Raw genomic sequence first — 10,011 nt, forward strand, 5'->3', positions numbered from 1 at the left:
TGTGGTAGGCCTGCCGGAGTGGCCGAGGGGTTCTAGGCGCTACAGTCTGGAACCGCGCGGCCGCTACGGTCGCAGGTTTGAACCCTGCCTCGGGCATGGATGTGTGTGATGCCCTTAGTTTAGTTAGGTTTAAGTCGTTCTAAGTTGTAGGGGACTGATGACCAATAATGTGGTAGGTGTTGGCTTCTCGTTGCAATAGGTTAAGGCGCCCGGATAGCAGGGTGGTCGTCTCAGGATGGCGTGTCAGGTCCATAGGTTGGTTATTATCAGTACGCCAGGCAGGAGCGCTCTCTTGGGGAAATGGCAGCTGCTGGTGGCCTGGCAGTCGTGAAACTGAGTTCGGCGGACAACAGGCATGTGGAATGGAGAGCCGGCTGCCCGGGCGGACGGTCAGGCGGCTGTCGTGCTAGTGCTCAGGCCAAGAACCCAGTATCTCATGTAAGAGGGTTGACTGAGAAGTAATGCCTCCACCTTCGTAACTCTTCCACAACTGGCAGCATTGGTGTGCGGCAGGTGCTGACTTGTTCCGTAGCCTCTCCTCTACAGCTCCAGTTGGCGCGAAGTCTTAGCGTTGAACGCTTGTGTTGTTACAGTGTTAAGTATGGAACCCCTGCACAGACGGTCGGTCAAAGCGATTTAAGCGACATGTAGTCATTGAATTCTTGACAGCAGAAGTTATCACCCCAAAGCAGATTCATCAGAGAATTAAAGCAATTTAAGTAGATTGTGTTGATGTGAGTACTGTGCGTCGTTCGGCGAGTATGTTTAAAGATGTTGAGGCGGGAACATCTGACCCGCGTACCAAACAAAGAGTTGGATATCCTGTGACAGCAACCACAGAGTTTCAAAAGCAAAATATTTGACAGATTGATTCAGCACGTCCGTCGTATCACTCAGAAAGAAACTGCAAGCACAATCGGCATTTCATTAGAATATGTTGGTCATATTATCGCTTTGCTTTTCTATCGGAAGATCTGTGCACGATGGCTACCCCGGATGCTGACTCCTGACGTCAGAGACTGAATCTCACCACCGTACGGCATCCTCCATACAGTCCAGTTCTAGCACGGTCTGATTTCCATCTGCTGCTGATAATGAAAGACAATCTGCGGAGACATTATCATCCTTCTGTGAGTTAAGTCGGCTGGGGAGGCCGAGCGGTTCTAGGCGCTACAGTATGGAACCGTGCGACCGCTACGGTCGCAGGTTCGTATCCTGCTTTGGGCATGGATGTGTGTGATGTCCTTAGGTTAGTTAGGTTTAAGTAGTTCTAAGTTCTAGGGGACTGATGACCGCAGAAGTCAAGTCACATAGTGCTCAGAGCCATTTGAACCATTTTCTTTTTTAACTGTTGAACTGTGGTTGCGGAAACAGAGTGTCGACTTCTTCCGTAACGGCTTCAGAAAACATGCTCATCGTTGGCAGAAATGCATCCAATTGGCTGGTGATTATGTGGGAAAGTGAATATTGGGAATTAAATATCCCATTCTAAGGATTATTTCTGCGTTTGATTTATTAAAATATTCCCATTCAAACCCAGTTAACGAAGGTGGAGGCATTACTTTTCATTCAACCCTCGTAGTTGTCCAGCGAGTGGGCGAAGTCACCCTGGAGGTGGTCTCCTCTTTACTCGGGCTCCAGTATCATGAGGTCTAGCTGCAGCTAGTAGAACAGAAGCCAGCGGTTGATGAACCTAGACATAAATGAAGCTCACTGATACACACTGAAGTGACGGCAGGCGTGGAGTATGTCTCGTCGTAGTCGGCATCTGAAAACAAACATTGATGGGATGAAAACATCGAGAATTTAAAATGAATATACGTAACTTCGTTGTGGAATGACCGTGTATTTGCTCACGTAGGGAATCAAGGCAGGGCAGCGTGAAGAAATTTATTTCCCCAATGAGGCGGATTGGGATCTTGCACCAGGCTGGTTTGGAAATGCGCCAGCCCCACCAAGACGCTTCACAGGCAGCTTGCATGCCTCACCACGGTTGTGAAGCCTAGATGGACGGATGTTGCTGCAACAGGTATCTCTTGTCTACCACAGTGCGCTAACTATGCTGTTCATGGAAGAACACTCGAACTGCTATTTCCTTAACCATTATTAAACGTATTCCTGTCTCAACCCTATTTGATTTTGTATTTATAATCTTGTACTTACCTCACCAGACTTTTATCTCCTGTCACTACACTTCACTAGTTCCCAGTACATTTAACTTCCACAAATCCCATTTAAGTTCCCTAAGCTACCTACACAATTAAGGGATCTGAAGCCCACCCTGTTTGCCGTGCGGTCTAACGCACTACTTTCCGGATGGCAGATTAGTGTCGAGGTCCGGTATGCCGGTCAATCTGTGAATGGTTTTTAGACGGTTTTCCATCTTCCTCGGCGAATGCGGGCTGTTTCCCCTTATTCCGCCTCAGTTATATTATGTCGGCGATTGCTGCGCAAACACTGTCTCCACGTACTTGTACACCATAATTACTCTACCACGCAAAAATTTGGGTTACACTCGTCTCGTGTGAGACGTTAATAGGGGGGGGGGGGGGAGGGGGCCGAACCGCACAATAACCCTGTGAATCACTGTTCGCTACGGCGGGGACGAAGCCTCTCCGTCGTTTCTAGGTCCCCAGTTCAATATAGTACAATACAAGGGATCGGACATCCTATGCTCCGACGTGTAGAACGCCAGTTTTGTTATTCCTGATGAGGACATCCTCTTGATTAATCCTCGTACTAAGATCCGAGTAGGGTGACTATTGTACCTCCGGAATATTTTACTCAAGAGGATACCATCAGCATCCAACCATAAAGTGCATCTGCAAGCCCTCGCATAAAATAACGGCTGTAGGGCCACCTTGCTTTAAATGATTCGTAGTAGCGTCATAGCGGAGGCTATGGTAACCAGATTGTTGTCCCAGGAACTACTCAAAAGGCTGCTGGCCATCTACAGGATTAATAGGGTAGTCTGGTCTCACCACAGACACCCCTCTGCTTTGTTTGCAACAAATACACTGCCATCTCCGTCTACTGTACAGCTAACTTTATAATTGATTAACGAATGGCACACCATCTCGGAAAATTTCGTGGATCAACTAACATCGTTTAAGAGTAAATAAGGTGGCAGATAAACGTGATAATGATGTCTGAAGAACATCTGCAAAATATTTACTTATTTGTACATTTACTTCATCTAAAAATGTGGTGTAATACTTGTCGATGAGTTTAAATGAATATGAATGAACCTGTAAGAAATTAACTGCAGTTGTAGATGCAACTGAGGAAGCAGTAGATCTTTTCTAATTAGCAGCTTTGCTGAAGCACCTTTAGTTCATAGAAAATTGAAAGAATAACAAGTTTAATACAGTTTATAATAAATCTCGCATTTTGTAAAAGTGCATCTTCATTCATTCCACATGCGTAACCGCTATCCCCAATGATCTGTTCATGTAACATGCAAAAATGTAGTCGGAAGACTTGTCAAAAATGGCGCCGTGTTAAAGCGCTTGTGGAACAGAGTGCATCAATCAGAATATTAGGTTGTCATATGTGTTCCCAAAGTTTTTTTAACGCAAAGGATTTTTATCATTTACAAGATTTTGCACTCTTTATGGTGAGCGCACCCCCCATTGACGTGACGTAAATAATTACAGACATTAACAACAATGGTTGCAGTGAACGGGAAGAACACTGTGTCACTCCGACCATCTTCTGTGTACAAGCGACAATCACTAGGCTCATGATTAGAATCATCCGTTCACTTGAATCTGTGATTGTTTGCCTTGTGCAGTCCTTAATCAGTTCAATCTGTCGTGACTGCAGAGTTTTTCAATATTCTGCCCTTCTGACTGTCATCATGTTTGCAATTCTACTCCTGCAAGTAATACAAAATGTTAAATATCAGTTCTTTTCACTCAATCAAGAAGTGTGTGAAGCGCAAAGACGAGTACGGAAATGATCGTGATGTAGGTTGCACAAAATCACATTTTAGGTGATTGCAGCGTATCATTTATGTCCTGGTTCCTACTTGGAATCATTGTGAATGCGCGGCTGGAATTAACAAGTATAGGGGTATTTCGCTTTATTTCAGCCGAGTTATGAGAAGGGAGGGGCAACTTTACTCGTCGCATAACTGTCAGTGCGAATGACGTCGGCCAATGGATGGCCCGAGGACCTACCGCTTGCCTCTACGGCCGCGTACTTCATTTTTAACGGCGGCCTGTCGTGGAGGAAGCTGTCCACTTTTTTTGTGTAATTGTCGTCTGCCGCTCCCCCGCTCCCGCCCCCGCCTCCATGCCCGCGGTTGGTGGAGTAACGCCGCTCCGGCAAGCGACAGGGGGCGCACCCTCCACCGTGGTACACAGGGGGGTGGACGCAGGGCGTAGGGCGGATGAGCGCCCACCGTACACAGCGCTGTTGTTATCCGCCGGCCCATCTTACGGGTATTTACATACCATTTATTGCTGCTCGATACGACTCCTCTTCCTGGGAATTGTGTTAATTTTCCCGATCTCTTACAAACAGCGATGGCACCTGTTCTCCCTGTCTAGAAGTGTAATTGCAGCGAGGTAAAAGCGATAAAAGTGAGGTTGGAGTTCGGAAAGGAAAGTTACTACCCTCTTCAGAAATAAACACCAGTGTTAACGTTGGGCAACAACAGAACCTACAGCTGCAAAACACACACTGCTACATTCAGTCGTGGAAATTAGTATAAAGACAAGTGATTATCTGTGGAAAAGAAACATATTTACTCACGTATCTGCTATTTCACACGTTTTTTCCCGTATAGGGTTACAACAAAAGAAAACTAAACACATTCTCATTTTTCCATTAGTAACGGTACTAAAGAAATTAAAAGAAACAAGATAACCTTACGGGTGGATATTGATATAAAGGCACTTATGAATTGTTGTCGGAATAACCTAACGTATATAGTAAATAGATCACAGCTATAACCTAGTATTTAGTCGAACATCCGTTGTTCCTAGTAACTACGAAAATTCTCTTAGGCATTAATTGTGTAAGGGGAGTGATCTTTTCCGAAATGAGGTCCACTCCATTCCAAGTGCAGTTTTCATTTCGGCCTCAGTCTCAATCTGTCGTCCACTGTGATAAACACGTCACCCTATGATCCCCCATGGGTTTTAAATCCGGACTTATCTATAACCTGCCAAGAAGCAGATTTCCTTTGTCCTGAAACCATGACTGTCTTGGCAGACCTGTTAGCCCCAGCGTTATTGTGTTGGAATAGCAAATTATCACTATCAAATTCTTCATGCATACGTACCAATTAAGTTTCCAGCATTCCTCGACAATCATCTAAATTCTTTTTTGGCTGCAGCCATGATATGCTGGACGTGCCTTTTGTACAAATTGGAACCCAGATCATAACGCTGACACTGTAAGTAAGCTGTTTAGGTTTTTGTGTTCGTAACGCCACGTAGCGCTCTGTATGAAAATCACTGACTGCGCTGTATGCAGTCTGTCGCTGGTTGGCATTGTTGGAATATTCGCTATTGAAGTGTTGGGCAGTTCGATGTGAACAGCGAGTAGCGTTGCGCAATTAGAGGTGAGCCGTCACCAGTGGTGGATGTGGGGAGAGAGATGGCAGAGTTTTGAGAGATTACTATGTAAGCAAGTGTGTGTCCGCCACAGAAGGAAATTTCTGAAGATGGATGTCATGAGTTTGAACATTATTGAGGTAAATACATTGATTGTTTTCTATCAAAATCTTTCATTTGCTAACTGTGCCTATCAGTAGTTAGTGTCTTCAGTAGTTAGAATATTTTAAAGCTGGCAGCATTGGCGCTCGCTGTATTCCAGTATTTCGAGTAAGGAAGATTTTTGTGAGGTAAGTGCTTCATGAAATGTATAGGTTATTGTTAGTCAGTGCCATTCTTTTGTAGGGATTGTTGAAAGTCTGATTGCGTTGCGCTAAAGAAATATTGTGTGTGAGTTTAGTGATGATCAGAATAAGTAAAGAGAAAACTGTTTGAGTACGTTGAGTTTTACTCAGCTGTCTTTCTTTCAAATAACGTAAGAGGTTTACCAGCACAGTCAATTATAATTTTCCAAAGGGGATGTTACAACACTGCCAAAGTTTCTACTCATCCAAACATGTTCTTCGCTACGGAGATCATTTCAGTAATATTGAAAACCATCTGACCATTCAAACTAAACATATCCTCATTACTGCAAATTACTTTCTTTCTTTCTACGGTCCAAAACGTATGTCCTTCCTCAGACTTCAGTCGAGCCTTCCAATGCGCATTGTTTGTAGGTGGCTTATGGAGACGTTTCTAGAATTACACAATGGCGTGCTGAGTCACGTACTGTCTAATGCTTCTGGAAGTGCCTGAACTACAAATCAGCCACTATTTGAGAATGCCAAAGCCGTTGGCTTTTGGTTTAAGCAGAATCAAGTGCGTATCTGATGCTGACGATTTTCGTGTCCGGCCATATTTTCTATTTGAGCTATACTCTGCACCCAATCTGACAAAATTATCTGTAAAACAACTGTGACGTTCTAATTTCTTAAAAATCTAGCGATTAGGAGGATCCATTTCTTTGTACGTCTTAGTAGTTACTTGCTCTTCCCACTACAGAGGCTTTCCACGCGTTATTAGCACAATAACTGTCGTATGACGTTGGCAGACACATCTCCGAACTGTAGCTGTAGCGGACTGCTGACATCCACCACTGTGCTCGTCATCTAGCGGACCTGCAACCCCCTCCCCTTCTTAAACAACAGACCGATTTTTTCAGTTTTTAAGTACTCGACCTAATTCCAACGGTGCAATGGGAATGTATTTTGTTTTGGTTTGTTGTAAATATCTGGAGAAGTTGCCACACCAAATACGCAAATAAACATGTTTTATCCACAAACAACCACTTGCCTTTATACTAATTTCCACCACTGTATACGAGGGCAGTTCAATAAGTAATGCAACACATTTTTTTTTCTGAAACAGTGGTTGTTTTATTCAGCATTGAAATACACCAGGTTATTCCCCAATCTTTTAGCTACACAACACTATTTTTCAACGTAATCTCCATTCAATGCCACGGCCTTACGCCACCTTGAAATGAGGGCCTGTATGCCTGCACGGTACCATTCCACTGGTCGATGTCGGAGCCAACGTCGTACTGCATCAATAACATCTTCTTCATCCGCGTAGTGCCTCCTACGGATTGCGTCCTTCATTGGGCCAAACATATGGAAATCCGACGGTGCGAGATCGGGGCTGTAGGGTGCATGAGGAAGAACAGTCCACTGAAGTTTTGTGAGCTCCTCTCGGGTGCGAAGACTTGTGTGAGGTCTTGCGTTGTCATGAAGAAGGAGAAGTTCGTTCAGATTTTTATGCCTACGAACACGCTGAAGTCGTTTCTTCAGTTTCTGAAGAGTAGCACAATACACTTCCGAGTTGATCGTTTGACCATGGGGAAGGACATCGAACAGAATAACCCCTTCAGCGTCCCAGAAGACTGTAACCATGACTTTATCGGCTGAGGGTATGGCTTTAATCTTTTTCTTGGTAGGGGAGTGGGTGTGGCGCCACTCCATTGATTGCCGTTTTGTTTCAGGTTCGAAGTGATGAACCCATGTTTCATCGCCTGTAACAATCTTTGACAATAAATTGTCACCCTCAGCCACATGACGAGCAAGCAATTCCACACAGATGGTTCTCCTTTGCTCTTTATGGTGTTCGGTTAGACAACGAGGGACCCAGCGGGAACAAACCTTTGAATATCCCAACTGGTGAACAATTATGACAGCACTACCAACAGAGATGTCAAGTTGAGCACTGAATTGTTTGATGGTGATCCATCGATCATCTCGAACGAGTGTGTTCGCACGCTCCGCCATTGCAGGAGTCACAGCTGTGCACGGCCGGCCCGCACGCGGGAGATCAGACAGTCTTGCTTGACCTTGCGGCGATGATGACACACGCTTTGCCAAACGACTCACCGTGCTTTTGTCCACTGCCAGATCACCGTAGACATTCTGCAAGCGCCTATGAATATCTGAGATGCCCTGGTTTTCCGCCAAAAGAAACTCGATCACTGCCCGTTGTTTGCAACGCACATCCGTTACAGACGCCATTTTAACAGCTCCGTACAGCGCTGCCACCTGTCGGAACAATGAAACTATACGAGACGAAGCGGGAATGTTTGAAAATATTCCACAAGAAATTTCCGGTTTTTTCAACCAAAATTGGCCGAGAAAAAAAATGTGTTGCATTACTTATTGAACTGCCCTCGTAGATACTTATTTATCATCTGTTGTCGATACCAGTCCAGTTGTACCTAGGTTAGCATCTTTCTTCAATTTTTCCTACCTTGTGCTATTTGAGTGCTTTCCTGGAACATCGCACATTCTACATATTTTGCACTAAATCCTCAGAAAGTCACCACACGTAACTGACGTTATTTTCTGGAACATCTTTCAACAGCATTTGACCTACTCCAGGAAGCATTAATATGCAGCTGACTTTTCATCTACTAAACAATTAGCATAGATCTCCTTCTTTAACTATCCATTAACTTTTTGCAACTTCCTTTTATAATTTCGCTTTCAGTATTAGTTTTACGCAACACAAAGTAAATTTCTCCATTCGATGAACACCACTTGCTCTGCTGTTCACTTTTAATGATCTCTTTCGTAGTAAGTAATTGACTTTCATCTACGATTTTAGCTATAGTTTTTCTTTTTTTTTCTATTCAGGGTGTTCTGAGATTCCGGTTTCTGGTTACAAAATTTCCACGACTTGTAGACGGGAGTGAGTACATAGTATTTTGAATAAGAACCAATGTCTGGAAGCATACCGTTTCCGTTATACGACGGTTTCAATTCAGGTGTGTAACGGGTTCACGTTTGCTGTAGGAAGGATGACGTGTACTACATGGTACTTATAATTAAACTTTCCCTATTTAACAAGTTACAGAACGGAAACTAATTACTGTAGGAGTACCAGACATGGTAGCATTAATGTCAAAGACATGGGGAACAGAATTTACGCAGAATCAACCTTGTGGTCTCCATTTTTAACGTCTATGACTCACAACCCATACTGGGTGCTCCTTAGACCGTTCATCCCATTCAAGAGGTCTTGCTACTTTCTCTCACTTTCATTAAGGGTAACAACGATGCAAAGTGTCCGTTTTTTCGGACTTGTACGAAAGAACATATAACCCCTTTTCCGAATCAGATAATTAGATTGCGATATAAATGAACATGATCACGCACGTCTCATCCATTTTTTCAACGAATTAAGTTATCGTTATCGAAGGAAAATAATACCGGATCGAAGGTTCAAATGGCTCTGAGCACTATGGGACTTAACTTCTGAGGTTATCAGTCCCCTAGAACTTAGAACTAACCTAAGGACACCACACACACCCATGCCAGAGGCAGGATTCGAACCTGCGACCGTAGCGGTCGCGCGGTTCCAGGCTGTAGCGCCTAGAACCGCTCGGCCACCCTGGCCGGCTACGTGAGTAAGCTGAAGTAAAAAAATCAATCACCGTTTTCGGTGGAGACGGAAATTACTTGATACGTCAGAGAGTTTTACACATCTGATCATGAGCACAGGACATTCAGACTGTAGCGACAATAACCACTCGGCCAACCCGGGCCGGCCCTGTTCGAAGGAAGAGAGTTTACAACAGATCCTTTTGGAGAAAGAATCTATTCTAAACCTAATCTAAATACTGATAATAATTATGAAATGGGTGTAAGTGAGTGCAATCGCACACGATATACACGGGGAGGGGGTGGGGGGGTGGGGGAAGGAAGGGTTCGATGTAATATTTAATGCAAAAGATATAAGCAAAGAGATAAGGGATAATTAAACAGTCTCCAAGCAATACGTATTAAATATAGTTTCTGTAATAAAGCTTCAGATACAGAATCAGCAGTATATTAGAAGTTATCAATGGATATTAAACAATGATAAATTTTGTGTGGTGCAGAAGGAATTGTGTCTGCCTTTCCGATTTTTCAAACAG

At 44.0% G+C, this 10,011-nt stretch overlaps 1 non-coding gene across 1 annotated transcript; it reads right to left on the reverse strand.

Annotated features, from left to right (window-relative positions):
- Positions 1–9,406: 9,406 nt before the first annotated feature.
- Positions 9,407–9,490, reverse strand: Trnas-gga (transfer RNA serine (anticodon GGA)). The gene is given in 2 exon segments: positions 9,407–9,441; positions 9,451–9,490. It is a non-coding gene; the product is annotated as a tRNA-Ser (tRNA).
- Between the last annotated feature and the right edge of the window lie 521 nt (positions 9,491–10,011).

This window comes from Schistocerca cancellata, chromosome 5 (assembly GCF_023864275.1).
Source record: "Schistocerca cancellata isolate TAMUIC-IGC-003103 chromosome 5, iqSchCanc2.1, whole genome shotgun sequence".
Lineage (NCBI taxonomy): Eukaryota > Metazoa > Arthropoda > Insecta > Orthoptera > Acrididae > Schistocerca > Schistocerca cancellata.